The sequence below is a fragment of the Bufo bufo genome, chromosome 2 (genome assembly GCF_905171765.1).
Source record: "Bufo bufo chromosome 2, aBufBuf1.1, whole genome shotgun sequence".
NCBI classification, from domain to species: domain Eukaryota; kingdom Metazoa; phylum Chordata; class Amphibia; order Anura; family Bufonidae; genus Bufo; species Bufo bufo.
The window spans coordinates 771,172,407-771,193,906 of NC_053390.1; positions in this window are offsets into that span (position 1 = coordinate 771,172,407).

Consider the following 21,500-nt stretch of genomic DNA (forward strand, 5'->3'; position numbering starts at 1 on the left):
AGAGTTGGGAGAGTAGCAGCGGCACTGATACACATGGCGATATACAGTATGACACCTGCCTTTAATATCTACATAGAAATGAATGGGAGCATGAGCCGCACATGCGCGGTGTGCTCCCATTCACTTCTATGGGAGAGGCGGGGGAAAAAAAATGCCGGATCCGTTTTTTCGGATGACACCGGAGAGACGGATCCGGCATTTCAATGCATTTGTCATACGTATCAGGATCCTGATCCGTCTGACAAATGCCATCAGTTTGCATGAGTTTTGACGGATCCGGCAGGCAGTTCCAGCTACGGAACTGCCGGCCGGAATCCTCTGCCGCAAGTGTGAAAGTACCCTTACATTGTTTTTAGTGACGGATCAGTTTTTTCTGTTTTTATGGCTGGACACAAAACCGCAGCTTGCAATGGTTTTGTGTCCGGTCACAAAACGGAATGCTGACGGAATGGAAGACATCCTGATGCATCCTGAACGGATCTCTTTCCATTCAGAATGCATGAGGACTAAACTGAAATGTTTTTTTTTTCCGGTATTGAGATCATCTGCTGGATCTTAATACCGGAAAATAACAATGCAAGTGTGAAACAGGCCTTAGTCAGTTAACAAGTCACAGGCTCCTTATCAGCCTCCTCAGGATATGGTGCTGGAGGGCAGGCAGTAGGCTATACTGGAGTTCTGTTCACTCCACCAAATATCATCTGCCTGTTTTTATTGACACTGCTGGACAATCTATACTAATAAAATCCCTGTGTGAGTGTGCTGTGTCCGTGTGTGTGTCACCAGTTTTTCACTTGGCATGCACGGCGGGTCGTCCAATCAGGACACAGTGCTACACACACACACTGAGCGCTCCATAACTGTTTAAGCCCTTCCATGCCGCGGTCCTTAGGGACCACTGTCTGGAAGGGGCTAACCATCGATCCGGTGCTCTGCCCCGGCAGCGGCCCGATGGTTGAAGGGTTAATGCCCCCCCTGCAGCCCCCCGCCCCCTCCCCTTTCAAGATAGCGGAGCGTCGCAGCCCCCCCCCCCCCCCCTTCCAGGATGCGCAGCATGTTATGAGCCGTATGCCAATAAAAATGACCAGACCGCATGAAATATAAATATAATTTATTGACACAATTTATAAGTAACAATTCATACATGAAACCAAGTGCAGGAAAAGGCGACATCCACATCAGGAGACACAACTGGTGACTCAATCCCCATAATACATAATATTAAAGTGCAAGTGCATATAAATATCTCATACATACAATGAACAGAGTCTATTTACCCATTATGTGTCTCCTCTGGAATGGCGCCAGCCCCGACGCGTGTTTTGGTGGACCTTCGCCGGCACAGTCAGTGGAGAAGGAGGGAGTCCCTCCCTCCTCACTGTGTGCGGCTGCCACCGGCCACCAATGAGAATAGAGAGGTGTAGAAGGGAGGGACTGTGGCCACTGTGCCAACAATGAATATAGTTAATGCTTGAATACAAACGTAGCCTGCGTGTGCCGGCCAAATCCCATACCCGGCCCCCGGCCTCTATGACTGTGCGCTGCGATCCGCCGCAATTCACTTGAATGGGTCCGCAATCACGGAGATGCGGAACGGAAGCAAGGATCTGAATCCCACAGAAGCACTACGGAGTGCTATTTTTCTAATGTTCTATTTTTTTGCGGTGCAGACGGATCACGGACCCATTCAGGTCTCGATCCATCCCGGCCACCGCAGGGACGTTGCCCGTGCATTGGAGACCGCAAATTGCGGTCCCCAATGCACAGAACGGATGCACAACGTTCGTGTGCAAGAGGCCTTATACTGTACATCGTAACAAAGAATCACAAATATTTTGTCAACCCTCTGGGCTTCTTCATAGTGTCTGTGATGGATTTGATTGCAACCTTCCTCCCCAGACAAACACCACTTTCACTAAACCTGGTGGGAAGTAGGGATGCAAAAAATATATTATTATTATTATAATATATTTTTTTTTTAACTGTCACTTGATGCACCATCCTAGGTACTGGACCTCAAGTGCCTTGTGGATAATACAACCCTTCCATACCCGCATTCACATCTCCTGCTAGCCTAAAATCCACAACATTTTACAGTAGTAGCAAAGAGATTTAAACAAATGTCATAATGGTGCATAAGAAATCCACAGCAGCATCTGATGCATGATGTGGATTTTAAATTCTCATCATGTCAAAGCATGCCCTGGATTATATCCACAAACTTTACCCCACATTACCAAATGAAGTGTTGTTCAGTAGTTCTGGATTATAACAGAAATTGTTTGATAACATGTGCTGTATATAATTCTTGGATCAAATAGGCTTATTATGGTATGTTTGGTCAATTAATGCCCTAGCCCAGTGGTGGCGAACCTATGGCACGGGTGGCACTCAGAGCCCTCTCTGTGGGCACCCACACCCTGGAAAAAGTCTATGGTGTACCAATATGCTTAATCTTTTCCTGCCATTCATCAGCACAGGGCGCACTATGTACAGCACAGGCAGCGCACTGAATGCAGGCAGGCTATTATAGCTAAATGATAAAGTACGTGGAAGATATACTATATTGGACTGTAGTATTCAGGTTAAATTGCTGTGTTGGCACTTTGCTGTAAATAAGTGGGTTTTGGGTTGCAGTTTGGGCACTCGGTCTGTAAAAGGTTTGCCATCACTGCCCTAGCCTCTTAGAGACAGTTGCTGGTTGTGGGCTGGTCCCAACCCGTCGGTCCAGAAGCTGGAGCTAGAGACTGTTTAGCCAGCATCTGATGTGTGAGGAGCTAAAGAAGATAGAGAAGCCGAAAACCAGTGCCAGCCTCTGAGAGAAATGAACTTTACTGAATTTTAAAAGGAATGAGGGCCATTACAAAAAGCTGGACACGTGTCACGAACTGGCGCTCTACGCCTTGGAGGTGCTGGCCTGCCCTGCCGCCAGCGTTTTGTCTGAGCGGGTATTTAGTGCTGCTGGTGGCATTATAACAGATAAGCGTATCCGCCTGTCAACTGAAAATGAAGACAGATTGACTCTTATAAAAAATGAACAAGGCCTGGATTGACCATGACTAGGGTTGAGCAAACCCGAACTGTAAGGTTCGGATTCGTACCGAACTTTAGGATTTTTGGACCCCGAACCCGAACATTTCAGTAAAATTTCGGGTTCTGGTTCGGTGTTCGGCGCTTTCTTGGCGCTTTTTGAAAGACTGCAGAGCAGCCAATCAACAAGCGGTTTACTGTCTGACCTTAGAAGCCATCACAGCCATGCTTACTAATGGCATGGCTGTGATTGGCCAGTGTAGCATGTGACCCAGGCTCTATATAAGCTTGAGTCACATAGCGCTGCACGTCACTCTGCTCTGATTAGTGTAGGGAGAGAATAGGAGAGAGTCTTTGCTCAAAATCTGAATCTAACTCAGCGATCTACTTCCATTGTGTTTTGTGGGTGCAGGGCACAATTTTTTTTATCCTACCCTGAGCCCAGTGACCGAAAAAAAATAACTTTAATAAGTCAGTTAGGTGGGCAGTGGCGACAGCCATTTTATGCAAGCTCAGTGCACTAGCACTGCATCTGAGCTTTTAGGACATTAAAAATCAATTTTTTTTGGGCAATTTACAACATCTGGTGCATTTGCAGGCTTAGTCAGTGTGCAATTTAAGCTAGAAATACAGCCATCATTTTCTCGGGTTTTAAAAACACACTTTTTTTTGCCAAAAACCACTATTTTCCTGATCTGCAAGTGTTAAATTTAAGTTTAATATATACAGCTTTCATATTCTGCTACCAAAAAAACACTTTTTTGTGAATATACAACATCTGGATTAGTCAGTGTGCAATTTAAGCTAGAAATACAACCATAATTTTATGGGGTTTTAAAAACACACTTTTTTTGCCAAAAACCACTATTTTCCTGATCTTTACATACAGGGGCTTGATTCAGGTATTTGAAATACAGCCATTTTGGGCAAAGAAATCTTTAATTGAGGCCTATTGTGGGTCAGGCCGTGTGAGATACACCCTTTACATACAGGGGTTTGATTCAGGTATTTGAAATTCAGCCATTTTGGGCAAATCAAATCTTTAATTAAGGCCTACTGTGGGTCAGGCCGTGTGAGATACACCCTTTAAATACAGGGGTTTGATTAAGGTATTTGAAATACAGCCATTTTGGGCAAAGATATCTTTAATTGAGGCCTACTGTGGGTCAGGCCGTGTGAGATACACCCTGTATATACAGGGCTTATATTCTTTCATTAATAAAACACCCTTTTTGGGGCAAAATACACAATATTTCAAGCCTTGTAGCATCTTGACGTTTGAAATTCCTGGGTTATATACTGCTGCCATATTCAGTTATTAAACAAACACCCGTTTGGGCCAAAAAAGTTTATTTGGCAGCCTTTGCTGCATATGTCATTGTGAGATACACCCTTTATACATTTGGGTTATATTCAGATATTTGAAATACCGCCAATTAGTGCACAAATCTTTAATTCAGGCCTACTGTGGGTCAGGCCGTGTGAGATACACCCTTTATACATTTGGGTTATATTTGTCACCGCCAGTTCTGTGAGAAGATCTGACAGACGTTCTTCTCTACCTCTTGTATAACGTTCTTTGTTTTGGTTTCACTTTGTCATCTCCTTTCCTTCTGCCAGGTGTCACTTATTTAGACTAATTGTCTTCCTTTATATTCCCTCCCATACTGCCTCACTTTGCGGTTTATACAACTTCCTGGATGAAGTTTTCACTGCTGGAGGCTGCTGCTGCTGTTTGCTCAGATAAGTCTTTTCCTTTATTGTGTTTCCTTGCTGGCTTGATTCTAGGTGACCCTGACTCTGTCTGTATTAAGTGCAGGGAGCCGGTGGTCGTGTCCCCTCACTATTATAGGGTTTTCAGGTGTCACACAGTCTTAGGTACGTGGGCATGCAATCGTCTACCATTGAGACCCTTGCATGTGCTTAGCAGTCAGGGAGAGCTCTTAGGGTTTTATAGGGCTCACCTATATGCTCCTTACTTTGGGATCAAGCCAGTCAGTCGTTTATTTATAAGTTCCAGCTATCTGCAATTTCACCCGTGACAATATTCAGATATTTGAAATACCGCTATTTGGTGCACAAATCTTTAATTCAGGCCTACTGTGGGTCAGGCCGTGTGAGATACACCCTTTAAATACAAGGGTTTGATTCCGATATTTGAAATACAGCCATTTTGGGCAAACAAATCTTTCATTGAAGCCTACTGTGGGTCAGGCCGTGTGAGATACACCCTTTACATACTGTCGTTATATTCTACTATTAATTAAATACCCATTTAGGGCAAGATCCTAAATTCGAGAAATATGAGGAGAGGGTCAAATAAGGGATGTGGCCCAGGTCGTGGTGCTGCTGGTGGAGCTCCTGTTGCAGGGAGAGGATGTGGTCGATCTGTGCCAGCTACACGCACAAGTGAAAACCCTTCCTCAGGTGCGAGTATGCGACAGAACCTGCAGCAGTATTTTGTTGGGCCTAATGCGGCTCTTTGAATGGTGAGGCCAGAACAAGTACAGGCGATAGTAGATTGGGTTGCTGACAGTGGATCCAGTTCCTTCACATTGTCTCCCACCCAGTCTCCTGCTGAAAGGCCACAGTTGGCACCTGCAGCTGATGTTCATCAGTCTTTCACCTCACCCCCTTGCAAATCAGCCAAGCAGTCTGAGCCCCAAGTCATGCAGCAGTCTCTTCTGCTTTTTGATGACTCTGTTAGCAGGGTTTCCAAGGGCCATCCACCTAGCCCTGCCCCAGAAGTGAAAGAGATTGAGTGCACAGATGCCCAACCACTTAACTTTCAAGATGAGTACATGGGAGGACCATCGTTGCACGTCTCGGATGATGACAAAACACAGGTGCCAACTGCTGGGGCTTTCGAAAGTGTGCAGACCGACAAGGAAGGCAGGGGTGAAGACTGGGTGGAAGATGATGTGGAGGACGATGAGGTCCTCGACCCCACATGGAATCAAGGTCATGCGAGTGACCTATGTAGTTCGGAGGAAGAAGCGGTGGTCGCACAGAGCCACCAGCACAGCAGAAAAGGGAGCAGGGTGCAAAAGTGGAGCGGCCGTCCTCTAGACAGTACGCCTGCTACTGCCCACCGCAGCAAGGGACCGAGCACACCAAAGCCAGCTCCAAGGAGTTCCCTGGCGTAGCAGTTCTTCAGACAATGTGCTGACGACAAGACACGAGTGGTTTGCACGCTGTGCAATTAGAGCCTGAAGTGTGGCATAAACGTTCTCATCCTGAGCACAACCTGCATGACCAGGCATTTAAGTGCAAAGCACGAGCTGCAGTGGAGTAGACACCTCAAAAAACAAGAAAGGTCTCTGGCTCCTCCTGCTTCCTCTTGTGCTGCAGTCTCGGCCTCTTCATCCACCTCTGGAGTGACACTGCCACCTGCCACCCCACAGACAGAGGATCTTGCCAGCAACACCAACACCTGGGTCACCAAGCATCTCCACAATGTCCCACGGAAGCGTTCAGATCTCCATCTCTCAAACACTGGAGAGGAAGAGGAAGTACCCCCCTACCCACCCCCGATCCCTAGCCCTGAATGCCAGCATTTCTAAATGACTGGCCTTTGAAATGCTGTCATTCCGTCTGGTGGAGACGGATAGTTTTAAAGGCCTTATGGCGGTGGCTGTCCCATAGTACGTCGTGACCAACCGCCACTACTTTTCCAGGACAGCCATTCCTTCCCTGCACAACCAAGTAGGGGACAAAATCAGGTGTGAACTGCGCAACGCCATCTGTGGCAAGGTGCACCTGACTATGGATACGTGGACCAGTAAGCACGGTCAGGGCTGTTATATCTCCATACCAGCACACTGGGTAAATGCAGTGGCGGCTGGGCCTGAGGCAGATAGCAGTTTGGCGCATGTCCTTCCACCACCGAGGATTGCAGGGCGCTTCAGTTTGCCTCCTGTTGCTTCCTCCTCCTACTCTGCTTCCTCATCCTCTACCAGCTCCTCATCCGGTCAGCGCAACACCTTCACCACCAACTTCAGCACAGCCAGGGGAAAATGACAGCAGGCAGTTTTAAAACATATCTGTTTGGGGGACAAACCCCACACCGCGCAGGAGCTGTGGATGGGGCTTGAACAACAGGCCGATGAGTGGTTTGTGCCAGTCAGCCTCAAGCCCGGCCTTGTGGTGTGCGATAATGGGCGAAATAGCAGCTCTGGGACTAGCCGGTTTGACGCACATCCCTTGCCTGGCGCATGTGCTGAATTTGGTGGTGCAGAGATTCATAAAAAATTACCCCGATATGTCAGAGCTGCTGCAGAAAGTGCAGGCCGTCTGTGTGCGCTTTCGGCGTTCTCACCCTGCTGCTGATACAAAACTACACAATGAGGGGCACACCGAGAAAATATATATATGATATAAGGAGTGCAGACCTGGTGTCAAGAAACAACCATGAAAAGCGACAAAGAAAGAAATACCACACTGCAGTCGCACATCCAAAAATAGAGCATAATTTTATTCAAACAGACAATTAAACAAATTTAAAAACATGGATGGACAAGGCAAACCCCAAACATGGGAGAATAATTAAAGTGCCATAGTGCATAAATGATCATATCAAATGACAAAAAAATGTCCAAAAAATTTTTCCTAGGAAATATACTTATCATGAAGCACAGTAGTAACACATAGAATAGCACAAACCCATCAGGGAGGGGAGCCCAGCAATCCTAACGCGTATCGCCAGTACAAATGCTGGCTTCCTCAGAGATCCATGTTAATACAAATAACTGATAAAACCTTTATAGTTCTAGTAATTAAGACATAATCGTATAAACCTGTGGTAGAGACTAATGAAGTAGCGGTGGTCTATAGAGGGGGGAAGGAGGAGGACGGTAGCAAGGTATATGGGTTACCTGGGTCCTCCCCGGTGCATGGTCGCGCGCAGCTCGAATGCCGGAACAAGTCGGCGTGTTGGAAAGATCACTGCGCATGCGCAAGATGTCGACCGAACCGGAACTCGATGCCGTGATGCGTTCCAAAGACTGGAAACGCAGCCCGGCATCAACGTCACAGCCGGCCTCCCATCCGCGTCAAGGCAGCCACAGGATCGCAAATAGACAGGCAGCGCAAACAAGCGCAATGCGGTACCTGCGACGATTTATGACTTAAATATATACCTTATATAGTTGGATCAGTGCGATATTCAGAGAATATAAATAAATAAATAAATAAATAAAGTATATATAAGAGGGACGAGTCAAGAGATCTTACACAGTGTGTTTAGGAATCATTATCATTATAATATGCATTAACACAATTATGCAACTAGTATAGCTATATGCCCAAAAAAATAAATAATAGATCAGTGAATACATGGGGATAGTGTACATGCAACATAAATACTCCAAAAACGCGCCACAATTGTTTGAACATAATATAAGCAAATCTCTCAAGTCATGATTAATGCCACAAAGGTAATAAAGTAAATACATACTTTAAGAAAAGTATAATAACAAAATTGTGCATCCAGTATAAATATGATCCCACAAAAGATATAAATAAAAAATCGGTGATTACATACAGATAATAATATTATGCAATATCAATGTTATAGATTCCGGAATCACAACACAATCATTTTAACATAATGTGGACCAGTCCCTCAAGCCATAATTAAGTACCACAAAAAATAAAGCAATAGATACATGAATAAATAGATAAAAAACAACAAATTCATTAAATATCAAAAAATATCCAAAAAGGTTATGTATACAAAAACCATCACATGACCACAACCCCTGTCTCCCTAAGTATATATATACTATAGATATGATACTCCAATTGATAATATCAATGCCATCAGGGTAATAACGAACCCAGTGGCTGCAGACCATGCACCGGGGAGGGTGGGACCAGCAAAGCAAGCGCAAAGTTGTACAAAGAGCATATAAATTACTCATATATAAAATAATAAACAGGCAGACAGCGCACATCATATAATGAAAATTATTATTAATAATACCAGGCCATGCCAGGTAATACGCAAAGTGTGAAAAGCAAAAAGAAAAAAGAGAAGAATAATGATGAATCGGTGTTATGAGTTTAGGGTAATAGTGAGTGCATAGATAAAAGTGCAATGGGCATCCAGGTGGAACACACAACAAACGTAAGTATGTGTGTGTCCAACTGGACACCAAAGGAATGTGCATGGTGCTTTTATGGGTATGACCCAGTAGGTGTCAGGAACAAGGAGAGACGGGGACCGTCCCCCATAGCCGGACAGCCACAGAGAAAGTCCACAAAAGGTGAGAGAAGATAAACATGATCCATAAGTCCTCTGTTCCCGTGTTGCAGTCTCGTCCAACCTACTTGGACCTAAAAGGGGAAGAAATGAAAGTGAATAAAGTGGGCGTGATATTATACCCAATCAACTGAGTAAAGCATAGATCTGTTCAAAAAGGAACAGAACTTATGTGTAATATCCAGTGAAAGTGAGCTCCTCATTGAGGCCACCCGGGGCCTGTGAACCAAGGTTGAAGATCCACCTTGATTCTGAGCGGAGCAGACTCCTGGCTATGTGTGTCCCCCTAATATTACCTCGAATAATATCCAACCCAACCACCCGTAAGTCGTCGTACCTGCCATTATGGCTATCCAGGAAATGAGTTGCCACTGATGTTAGGGGTCTTTCCCCTTTAGTTCGGTCCCGGTCTGCCAGACGGATATTTGAAGTATGTTGCTGTACTCTCTTCCTGAGCTCCTGCATGGTCTGGTCCACATAAATCCTGTTACAAGGACACCCTGCTGCTGCTCGCCTGTCAGCGCTGCAGAGTAACTTCGGCCTTCCCGCTCACCGCCTCATATGCGACGTGCCCACAAGGTGGAACTCCACCTTGCACATACTGGCCAGACTGTGCGAGCAGCAGCAGGCGATAGTGGAGTTTCAGCTGCAGCACGCACGGGTGAGTCGCTCGGCGGAACAGCACCACTTCACCACCAATGACTGGGCCTCCATGCGAGACCTGTGTTCCTTGTTGCGCTGTTTCGAGTACTCCACCAACATGGCCAGTGCCGATAACGCCATTCTCAGTGTTACTATTCCACTTCTATGCCTCCTTGCAAAAACGCTCCTGTAGATGATGGAAGAGGATATGGCACAGGAGGAGGAGGAAGAGGGATCATTTCGTAGGGTTTCCGGCCAGTCATTCCCAAGTGGCTCAGAGGGTGGGTTCCCACACCCACAAACGCCCGGTACACAATTGTCCAGCCAGGGCACAGTTCTGGAGGATGACGAGGTGGACGATGAAGAGATGGAGGAGGAGGAACCATGTTCACAGCAGGGTGGCACCCAGACCAGCTCATGGCCATCACTGGTGCGTGGGTGGAAGGATACAGAGGACAAAGACGATACACCTCCCACAGAGGACAGCTTTTCGTTGCCTCTGGGCAGCCTGGCACACATGAGCGATTACATGCTGCAGTGTCTCCGCAACGACCGCGAGTTGCCCAAATTCTAACTTGTGCTGATTACTGGATGGCCACGCTGCTGGATCCCCGTTACAAGGACAACGTACCATCCTTAATTCCGTCACTGGAGCGTGATCGTAAGATGCGCGAGTACAAGCGCACGCTGGTAGACGCGCTGCTGGTGGCATTCCCACCTGACAGCGGGGGCACAGTGGAAGCACAAGGCGAAGGCAGAGGACGAGGAAGAGGTCGCCAACGCAGCTGGGGCACCGCCAGCACCTCAGAAGGCAGGGTTAGCATGGCCGAAATGTGGAAAAGCTTTGTCAGCACGCCACAACAACCAGCACTACAAGCTGATATTGAACGTCTTAGCAGGAGGCAGCATTTCACCAACATGGTGAAGCAGTATGTGTGCACACGCCTACACGTACTGAATGACGGGTCTGCCCCCTTCAACTTCTAGGTCTCCAAATTGGGCACATAGCCTGAGCTTGCCCTTTACGCCTTGGAGGTGCTGGCCTGCCCTCAGCCAGTGTATTATCTGAACGTACGTTTAGCACGGCAGGGGGCGTCATCACAGACAAGCGCAGTCGCCTGTCCACAGCCAATGTGGACAAGCTCACATTCATTAAAATGAACCAGGCATGGATCCCACAGGACTTGTCCGTACCTTGTGCAGAATAGACATGTATACCGGCACTAACCAGCCATTGTTATACTGCACCACAATTGCTCAGTCTTGTATTTTGGATATTTCACACTCTTTTAGAGTGTACCCTAATTTGAAAAAATTAAATTAAAACCAAAAACCTGTGTTGGCTACCTTGTCCTCCTCCACTGCCGCTTCCACCTATACTGCTACGTCCACCGCCTCCTCAAACTCCTACTCCATATGGAACTCCACCTCATAAATCAATTAATTTTTTTATTTGTACGTATTTTATTTTAGATTATTTCACTACTTTGTCAGTTACATTTTCGGGTGAAATTCACCAATGTTCGGGTGTATAGTACCACTGTTATACCTAGTAGAGCGTTAAAAATAAAAATTGTCAGCTACCTTTTCAGTTGAAATTCAACAATTTTTGGGTGTGAAGTACCACTGCTATACCTAGTAGACAGGTTAAACAATAAAAAAAATTGTCTGGTACATTTTCTAGTGAAATTCACCAATTTTTGGGTGTGATGTACCACTGCTATACCTAGTAGGGCGGTTAAAAAAAAAAAAAAATTGTCAGTTACATTTTCTGTTGAAATTCTAAAAATTTTGGGTGTGTAGAACCACTGCTATACCTAGTAGACCGGTAAAAAATAAATAAAATAATTGTCTGTTACATTTTCAGTTGAAATTCAACAATTTTTGGGTGTGAAGTACCACTGCTATACCTAGTAGGCCGGTTAAAAAAAAAATTGAATTTGTCAGTTACATTTTTAGTTGAAATTCAACAATTTTTGGGTGTGAAGTACCACTGCTATACCTAGTAGACCAGTTAAAAAAAAATTTAAAAAATTGTCAGTTACATTTACTGGTGAAATTCAACAATTTTTGGGTGTGAAGTACCACTGCTATACCTAGTAGACAGGTTAAACAATACAAAAAATTGTCTGTTACATTTTCAGTTGAAATTCAACAATTTTTGGGTGTGAAGTACCACTGCTATACCTAGTAGACAGGTTAAACAATAAAAAAAATAGTCTGTTACATTTTCTGGTGAAATTCACCAATTTTTGGCTGTGAAGTACCACTGCTATACCTAGTAGACAGGTTAAACAATAAAAAAAATAGTCTGTTACATTTTCTGGTGAAATTCACCAATTTTTGGGTGTGAAGTACCACTGCTATACCTAGTAGGCCGGTTAAAAATTTTTTTTAATTTGTCAGTTACATTTTCAGTTGAAATTCAACAATTTTTGGGTGTGAAGTACCACTGCTATACCTAGTAGACAGGTTAAACAATAAAAAAAATAGTCTGTTACATTTTCTGGTGAAATTCACCAATTTTTGGCTGTGAAGTACCACTGCTATACCTAGTAGACAGGTTAAACAATAAAAAAAATAGTCTGTTACATTTTCTGGTGAAATTCACCAATTTTTGGGTGTGAAGTACCACTGCTATACCTAGTAGGCCGGTTAAAATTTTTTTTTAATTTGTCAGTTACATTTTCAGTTGAAATTCAACAATTTTTGGGTGTGAAGTACCACTGCTATACCTAGTAGACCAGTTAAAAAAAAATTAAAAAAATTGTCAGTTACATTTACTGGTGAAATTCAACAATTTTTGGGTGTGAAGTACCACTGCTATACCTAGTAGACAGGTTAAACAATACAAAAAATTGTCTGTTACATTTTCAGTTGAAATTCAACAATTTTTGGGTGTGAAGTACCACTGCTATACCTAGTAGACAGGTTAAACAATAAAAAAAAATGTCTGTTACATTTTCTGGTGAAATTCACCAATTTTTGGCTGTGAAGTACCACTGCTATACCTAGTAGACAGGTTAAACAATAAAAAAAATAGTCAGTTACATTTTCTGGTGAAATTCACCAATTTTTGGGTGTGAAGTACCACTGCTATACCTAGTAGGCCGGTTAAAAAAAAAATTAAATTTGTCAGTTACATTTTCAGTTGAAATTCAACAATTTTTGGGTGTGAAGTACCACTGCTATACCTAGTAGACCGGTTAAAAAAAAAATAATCATTGTCAGTTACATTTACTGGTGAAATTCAACAATTTTTGGGTGTGAAGTACCACTGCTATACCTAGTAGACCGGTTAAAAAATAAATAAATAATTGTCAGTTACATTTTCTGGTGAAATTCAACAATTTTTTGGTGTGATGTACCACTGCTATACCTATTAGACCGGTAAAAAAAAAGAAAACATTTGTCAGTTACATTTTAGGGTCAAATTCACCAATTTTTGGGTGTAATATACCACTGCTATACCTAGTAGGCCGGTTAAAAAAAATGAAAAAATTGTCAGTTACATTTTCAGCTGAAATTCCCTGCCATTTGTGATCACCATGGTAGGCGCATAAAAGAACATCAAAAGTTGATAGAGCAGATATCAAATTGGATCGTGAACATCACGGGGACGTGCGACATGGTGGGGCAGTAAGTATGCACACGCCTACACAAACTAACTGACAGGGGTCAGCCCCTGCAACTTCTGGGTCTCCAAATTGGGCACATGGCCTGAGCTTGCCCTTTACGCCTTGGAGGTGCTGGCCTGCCCTGCATCCAGTGTATTATCTGAATGTGTGTTTAGCACGACTGGAGGGTTATATTTCCCAATGTTTTGGGGTGTACCCTAATTTAAAAAAATAAAAATAAATTTTAAAACAAAAAGCAGTGTAGGCTACCTCCTCCTCCTCCAACGCCACTTCCACCTACACTGCCACATCCACCGCCTCCTCAACCTCCTACTCCGTATGGACCTGGTCCTCCTAGATCAAGATTATTATTTTTTATTTTTATGTATTTTATGTTATTTAAAGTCATTTCCCTATCCACACTTGCCATGCTCTTAACCACATTTTGATGCCATTTGCAGCCTTCTAGCCCTTTCCATGACATTTTTACAGCCATTTTAGTGCTCAAAAGTTCGGGTCCCCATTGACTTCAATGGGGTTCGGGTTCGGGGTCAAGTTCGGGTCAAGTTCGGGTCCCGAATTCAAACTATTTTGTGAAGTTCGGCTGAACCTGTCGAACCCGAACATCCAGGTGTCCGCTCAACTCTAACCATGACTTCTCGAATTCACCAGAGGAAAGCTGATGAACACAAAGGCACTTTAAAAGTGTTGTTTATAATGTACTGAATACACTGTATTCCCATGCACCCCTTCTACCACAAGCAAGGATATATGGTTGAATCTTCATGTTCTCATCCTCCTCCTCCTATTTGGTCATATCAACATGCTTATTCGACGCATATAATGCCTTCGCATATATTCCCTCGCATATAATGTTTTACAGGGTCAGCTCACCTGCAGGCCCCTGGCATATAATGTTTTACAGGGTCAGCTCACCTGCAGGCCCTTGCATACAATTTTTTAGAGGGTCAGCTCACCTGCAGGCACTCGCATATAATGTTTTATAGGGTCAGCTCATCTGCAGGCCCTCACATATAATGTTTTACAGGGTCAGCTCAACAGCAGACTCACACCTAAAATCTTTTACAGGGTCAGCTCGCCTGCAGGCCCTCACATATAATGTTTTACAGGGTCAGCTCACCAGCAGGCTCTCACCTAAAATGTTTTTCAGAGGGTCAGCTCACCTGCAGTCACTTGCATATAATTTTTTAAATGGTCAGCTCACCTGTAGGCACTCACCTACAATCTTTTAGAAGGTCAACTCACTTGCAGGCTCTCGCATATAATGTTTTAGAGAGTCAGCTCACCTGCAGGCCCTCACCTACAATTTTTTAGAGGGTCAGCTCACCTGCAGGCCCTCGCATATAATTTTTTAGAGGGTCAGCTCACCTGCAGGACCTCACCTACAATATTTTACAGGGTCAGCTCACCTGCAGGACCTCACATATAATGTTTTACAGAGTCTTCTCAACTGCAGGCCCTCGCATATAATGTTTTGAAGGGTCAGCTCACCTGTAGGCCCTCGCATATAATGTTTTACAGGGTCAGCTCACCTACAGTCCCTCGTATATAATTTTCTAGAGAGTCAGCTCACCTGCAGGCCCTCACCTACAATCTTTTACAGGGTCAGCTCACCTGCAGGACCTAGCATATAATTTTTTAGAGGGTCAGCTCACCTGCAGGCCCTTGCATATAATGTTTTAGAGGGTCGTCTTACGAGCAGGCCCTTACCTACAATCTTTTACAGGGTCAGCTCCCCTGCAAGCCCTCGAATATAATTTTTCAGAGGGTCAGCTCACCTGCAGGTCCTCGCATATAATGTTTTATAGGGCCAGCTCATCTGCAGGCCCTCACATATAATGTTTTACAGGGTCAGCTCACCAGCAGGCCCACACCTAAAATCTTTTACAGGGTCAGCTCGCCTGCAGGCCCTCACATATAATGTTTTACAGGGTTAGCTCACCAGCAGGCCCGCACCTAAAATCTTTTACAGGGTCAGCTCACCTGCAGGCCCTCGCATATAATTTTTTAGAGAGTCACCTCACCTGCAGGACCTCACCTACAATATTTTACAGGGTCAGCTCACCTGCAGGACCTCACCTACAATATTTTACAGGGTCAGCTCACCTGCAGGCCCTCACATATAATGTTTTACAGAGTCTTCTCACCTGCAGGCCCTCGCATATAATGTTTTACAGGGTCAGCTCACCTGTAGGCCCTCGCATATAATGTTTTACAGGGTCAACTAACCAGCAAACCTGCACCTAAAATCTTTTACAGGGTCAGCTCACCTGCAGTCCCTCGTATATAATTTTCTAGAGAGTCAGCTCACCTGCAGGCCCTCACCTACAATCTTTTACAGGGTCAACTCACCTACAGGACCTAGCATATAATTTTTCAGAGGGTCAGCTCACCAGCAGGCCCGCACCTAAAATCTTTTATAGGGTCAGCTCACCTGCAGGCCCTCGCATATAATTTTTTAGATGGTCAGCTCACCTGCAGGCTCTCACATATAATTGTTTAGAGAGTCAGCTCACCTGCAGGCTCTCACCTACAATTTTTTAGAGGGTCAGCTCACCTGCAGGCCCTCGCATATAATTTTTTAGAGAGTCACCTCACCTGCAGGACCTCACCTACAATATTTTACAGGGTCAGCTCACCTGCAGGACCTCACCTACAATATTTTATAGGGTCAGCTCACCTGCAGGCCCTCACATATAATGTTTTACAGAGTCTTCTCACCTGCAGGCCCTCGCATATAATGTTTTACAGGGTCAGCTCACCTGTAGGCCCTCGCATATAATGTTTTACAGGGTCAACTAACCAGCAAACCTGCACCTAAAATCTTTTACAGGGTCAGCTCACCTGCAGTACCTCGTATATAATTTTCTAGAGAGTCAGCTCACCTGCAGGCCCTCACCTACAATCTTTTACAGGGTCAGCTCACCTACAGGACCTAGCATATAATTTTTCAGAGGGTCAGCTCACCTGCAGGCCCTCGCATATAATGTTTTACAGGGTCAGCTTATCTGCAGGCCCTCGCATATAATTTTTTACAGGGTCTGCTCACCTGCAGGCCCTCGCATATAATGTTTTAGAGGGTCGGCTTACGAGCAGGCCCATACCTACAATCATTTACAGGGTCAGCTCACCTGCAGGCCCTCGAATATAATTTTTCAGAGGGTCAGCTCACCTGCAGGTCCTCGCATATAATGTTTTATAGGGCCAGCTCATCTGCAGGCCCTTACATATAATGTTTTACAGGGTCAGCTCACCAGCAGGCCCACACCTAAAATCTTTTACAGGGTCAGCTCGCCTGCAGGCCCTCACATATAATGTTTTACAGGGTTAGCTCACCAGCAGGCCCGCACTTAAAATCTTTTACAGGGTCTGCTCACCTGTAGGCCCTCGCATATAATTTTTTAGAGGGTCAGCTCACCTGCAGGCCCTCACCTAAAATATTTTACAGGGTCAGCTCACCAGCAGGTCCTCAACTACAATATTTTATAGGGTCAGCTCACCTGCAAGCCTTTGTATATAATTTTTTAGAGGGTCAGCTCACCTGCAGGCCCTCGCATATAATGTTTTACAGGGTCAGCTCACCTGCAGGCCCTCACATATAATGTTTTAAAGGGTCAGCTCACCTGAAGGCCCTTGCATATAATTTTTTAGAGGGTCAGCTCACCTGCAGGCACTCGCATATAATGTTTTAGAGGGTTAGCTCACCAGCAGGCCCTTGCATATAATGTTTTACTGGGTCAGATTACCAGCAGCTAAAATCTAATTTTTTAGAGGGTCAGCTCACTAGCAGGCCATCAATCATAATTTTCAAGGGTTTTTGGCAGCACTTGCAATTTATATACAAGTAAATATACAGGAAAGAATGTTTCCTAACAATTTTTCCTCAAAAATTTATTTTTTCTTTGGTTTTGTGCGTATTAGTGTCAGTCTGTAAAAGTTGCGTACTACTCGGACAACATCGTTCCCAGCAGCGACCTGGGAGTCCAAGATGCATCCAGACATCCTACCCATGCTGTTCCCGAACCATTTCGGTGGTGTTTCTATCAATTTCTGACCTTTTCCTATGAACCAGACACCCTCCACTCTTCAGAGCAGGTTGCCTGGTTTAATGCTCGTGTTCTCCCATTGACTTCCATTATACTGCATCCTTAAGTGTTTGTCCCGAGCACCCAAGCATTTTGGTGCTCTATTAACACTATTGGTTTCTATTATGTAAGTTTCACAAAGTGACTTCAAACCTGAACTGGTCCTTAAAAAGTGGGTTTTGGAAATTTCCTGAAAAATTTAAAGATTTGCTTCTAAACTTCTAAGCCTTCTAATGTCCCAAAAATAAAAAATGTAATTTACAAAATGATTCAAACATGAAGTAGACATATGGGAAATGTAAAGTAATAGCTATTTTAGGAGGTATCACTATCTGTTTTAAAAGCAAATAAAAATTAAATATTTTGACTCAAATTTACCACTGTCATGAAGTACAATAAGTGACGAGAAAATAGCCTCAGAATAGCTTGGATAAGTAAAAGCGTTTTAAAGTTATCACCACATAAAGTGACACATGTCAAATTCGCAAAAAATGGCCTGGCCCTTAAAGTGAAAAATGGCAGGGTCCTGAAGGGGTTAATGCCATCAAACTTATGTTTACCCAAAGCTATGTATATCAGTGTCACTCAGACATCATTTAGTATTGCTGTCATTGCATTCAAGAGCTTAGGGAGGGGGAGGGAAAAAGAAAAAAAATCATAAAACAATAATGAAGACATGACATCTTTTGTAAAAAATTCTGAGTCGTAGGAGACTAGAGTGAGTTTTATACCAATTTTCAGGGCAATTAGAGCAACTTTGGTTCAGGTAGAATAGATTTGGGTCAAAACTAAACTTTTTGGAAAAAAAAAATGTTTGCTCGTCTCTAATCTGTCTCTCCACCTATGTCATATCACATCAGGTTTGGTGCTGGAGTCACATGCTTCCTGTCAGTGAAAGATTTAAACAGGCAGCGGCTGGCAACAGGTGCCTGTGATTGATCTTCATTGGCACAATAATGTTTGTACATTTTGGAATTCCTGGATCTTGACTTCTGCTTTGACTTTGACCTTGTCTCTGATTGCCGATTATATTTCTGGCGTTAATTCCAAGTATTGACTCTGCCTGTTCTTTGACTCTGTGATAATATCTGTTTTGGCTCTGAAGTTTTACTTTGTGGTTCCATCCTTCTGTCAGCCAGTATTTGTTTTACTTTCAGCTCCTGCACTTAGTTAAGTTAGGTACCGCAGACCAGTTGGGGGCCATCATTTATTACGGCTCAACCAAGTAGGGAGGGATAGTGGTGTGGATGGAAGTACAGGATTGCATCATTCCCTACCTAACATGACTATCTATCTATCTATCTATCTATCTATCTATCTATCTATCTATCTATCTATCTATCTATCTAATCTTTTTACCTTTGCTGAAACTAACCACCCTTCACTCCTGCTTTGCCTGTAACAGTAGTAAGTCCCATACATTAACTACTATTAGGTAACCACTATAACTGGAGCTTTAATCGTAATGTCTCTTCTTACAACTTGTGAGCTGTCAGTTGAGACACTACCTGGTATTGATTTAGCACATGTTCCCCTTGTTAAATGGTAAATAATATCCCCCAGTCATCAATATGTTTCAGAGTTTTTAATACAAGCTTCTCCTGCATCAAATAGTGTGATCTGTTTTGTCACCGTCCCTCCGAGATCTATAACCGTTTCCTATGATCATAACTCGACCTGAGTTCCAGCTGTTTCCACATCAGTGGCAAATTAAATATAATTTCTTTCTTTTGGCTTACCGTCATGTCTAACGCATATATCTATACCCCATGTGTCCTATTGAGGTTTTCCTTTCCATGTACTATGCAGTATATTGTAGTTTTAATATCCTTGTCTGCTGCTTTATGCAGCCAAGTCTCAGTGAACCAATTAGATCATAATTTATTTGAAACACAGGTGACTAGACTGGATCCTACCGGGCCAAATCATATGCATGATGTTTACAGGACTGCAATGACACTAAGAGGTTGGATGGCCTACTGAACAATTATTACAGTATATTTACTTGTAGTATTTGCATTCTACCATTCCCTACATGAATGTAGATAAACAAATAATAATTATAGTAAATAATAATAATAATAATAATGATAAAATTACTTATTAGTATTATGTTTAACCCCTTAAGGACCCGCACCCTACATGTACGACAGGCTGACAGGAGCTGCACCTGCCCGATCAGAGGCACGGACCCGGCAGTCACTGACATCCGGGCCCGTACTGCAGTGTTTTCCCCGTTGCCGGCGTATTAATCCATTGTGTGCTGCAGTCAAAGCTGACCGCGGCATGCAGAGGGGTTGCAGAGGGTACTTGTGCCCTCCGCATCTCCATTGGGTCCCCGCACTACAGTGACGGGAACCCGATGGCAGAGAATGCAGCCCGATGCCTTTCATAGACATCGTGGCTTGCCTTCTACGGAAGCCTGTGAGATTCAATCCTTAGGCTGGGTCTCACAGGCAGGCTGTCAGCATAAAAGCTGACAGCCAATGCATTATAATACAGGTTGTATTGTAATGCATTGCAAAGGGGATCAGACCCCTAGAAGTTGAAGTCCCAGAATGGGACAAAAATAAAAAGTAAAAAAGAAATGTGAAAAAAAGTGTTTTTCATAATAAAAAAAATAAAGTTTCAAGAAACAAAAAGCCCTTTTCCCAAAATTAAACACCTAAAATTGTAAATTTTTTTTTTATAAAAAACCCCCCAGATATATATGATATTTCCGCATCCGTAACGACTTGCTCTATAAAAATATGATCCACTCCCTCACCTGAACACCGTAGAAAAATAAAATAAAAACTGTGCTAAAACAACCATTTTTTGTCACAAAAAGTGTAATACCAAGCGATCAAAAAGTCATACGCACCCCAAAATAGTACCCATTAAACCGTCATCTCATCCAGCAAAACATGAGACCCTACCTAAGACAATCGCCAAAAATAAAAATAAACTAGGGCTCTCAGAATATGGAGACATTAAAACATGATTTTTTTTGTTTCAAAAATGCTTTTATTGTGTTAAAAGTAAAAAAAAAAAAAAAAAAAGTTAACATATTAGGTATAGCTGTGTCCAGGACAACCAGGTCTATTAAAATATCACATGACCCAACCCCTCAGGTGAACACCGTAAAAAATTAAATAAAAACGGTGTCCAAAAAGCCATTTTTTGTCACCTTACATCACAAAAAGTGTAATACCAAGCGATCAAAAAGTCATATGCACCCTAAAATATAACCAATCAAACCATCATCTCATACGAAAAAAAACTGAGCCCCTACATAAGACCCAAAAAAAACAAAAAACTATGGCTTTTAGAATATGGAGATACTAAAAAATTGTGAAACTAATTATGTAAAACTGAAACAACCAACCAAAAAAGGTCATATTTGGTATTGTCACGTCTGCAACAACCTGATCTATACAAATACCACATGATCTAACCTGTAAGATGAACATTGTAAAAAACAAAAAATAAAAACAGTGCCAAAACAGCTATTTTTTGTTACCGTGCCTCACAAAAAGTGTAATATAGAGCAACCAAAAATCATATGTACCCTAAAATAGTAGCAACAAAACTGCCACCGTATCCCGTAGTTTCCAAAATGGGGTCACTTTTTTGGAGTTTGTACTCTAGGGGTGCATCAGGGGGTCTTTAAATGTGACATGGCAACTTAAATTTATCCCAGTGAAATCTGCCCTCCAAAAACCATATGGCGTTCCTTTCCTTCTGCGCCCTGCCGTGTGCCCTTACAGCAGTTTACGACGACATATGGGGAGTTTCTGTAAACTACAGAATCAGGGTAATAAATATTGAATTTTGTTTGGCCGTTAACCCTTGCTTTGTTAC